General features: G+C 51.1%; 1 protein-coding gene across 1 annotated transcript in view; it reads right to left on the reverse strand.

Annotated features, from left to right (window-relative positions):
- efna5b (ephrin-A5b) overlaps positions 1–1,421 on the reverse strand; it is a 455,881-nt gene that overhangs the window by 291,491 nt on the left and 162,969 nt on the right.

The following is a 1,421-nucleotide window of genomic DNA, read 5'->3' on the forward strand; positions in this document are numbered from 1 at the left end:
CTAGTGTGTTACTGGGGGATGTTATAGAGGTGAGCGCTATGATTGACAGCGGTTCTATGGCATGCACATTGAGCTCWACAGTGGTGCCACGCCTGGAGAAAGCAGGTGTGCTCAAGAGTGGCTCCCTCAGTCCGACTGAAGTGGTGTTGGTTGGCTGCGGGGGGTTGAAGACCAAGCCTGTAGGTGTGTGTGAATTYAATCTGTCTGTGTATGGCAGCAGCCTCTCTGTCCCTGTTCTAGTAGTGGATGGCCAACGTGATGAGCTCATCCTAGGCAGCAACGTGATAAAACACCTCATCAGGGAGCTGAAGACGACCGGTAACTTCTGGGAGAAGATGTCATCATCTGAACACAATGGAGATGACAAACTGTTCCGTCTGCTGGCTAATGTAGAGAGATGGAAAGGGACAGAAGTGCCGGAAAGAGTGGGCACGGTAAGGCTGAAGCGGGCGGTCACATTGGAGCCCATGCAGGAACATTTAGTCTGGGGCCGGTTGTGTACGCCTCAAAATGTATCTGCGGGCAGTGCTGTCGTTATTGAGCCTACGAGGGCACGCTCAAGACCGAAAAACATTCTAGTGGGGAGAACAGTAGCGACATTGTGGAGCGATGGCCGGGTCCCTGTCAAAGTTATCAATCCCTCACCAAAGCCAGTAACAGTGAGACGCAATGCCAAGATAGCGGATGTTTTTCCTTGCATGGCATTAGAGGACTTTGACACTGACTACATAGATGGGCCCACTGTCGAACCGGTCCCCCTGGTGCAGCAGGTACACAAAATGGATGCCAATCAAGACTTTGACAATGGTAGTGGAGATAGCTTGACCGTTGACAGTGCCGTAAAACCGCACAGAGTGACAAGTGAGGTMTTGCACGAGTTAGGGCTAGGTGACATTGACATTGAGTCCACTCAGTTGTCGCAACAGTGTAAGGCCCGGCTAGTTCAGCTAATAGCCCGCTACGAGTGTATCTTCTCCCGGTACAAACTAGATTGCGGGAAGGCTACTGGATATGTCCATCGCATCAGACTCAGTGACACTAAGCCTTTTAGGCTACCTTACCGTAGGCTCTCCCCTAATCATTATGACAAGCTCAGGCAGGCCTTGGATGAGATGGAAGAGCGAGAGATAATCAGGAAATCCAGCAGTGAGTATGCCTCCCCGCTCGTGCTGGTCTGGAAGAAGTCTGGCGATCTGAGACTGTGTACAGACTTCCGATGGCTCAATGCTCGCACCGTAAAGGATGCTCACCCTCTACCTCACCAAGCTGATGCTCTGGCGGCCCTGGGTGGCAATGCCTTCTTCTCTACAATMGATTTGACCTCAGGCTACTACAATGTGGAGMTGCATGAAGACGACAAGAAGTTTACAGCCTTCACTTCTCCTTTTGGGTTATACGAATATAACCGTCTTCCACAAGGA

This window comes from Salvelinus sp. IW2-2015, linkage group LG33, assembly GCF_002910315.2.
Source record: "Salvelinus sp. IW2-2015 linkage group LG33, ASM291031v2, whole genome shotgun sequence".
NCBI classification, from domain to species: Eukaryota; Metazoa; Chordata; class Actinopteri; order Salmoniformes; family Salmonidae; genus Salvelinus; species Salvelinus sp. IW2-2015.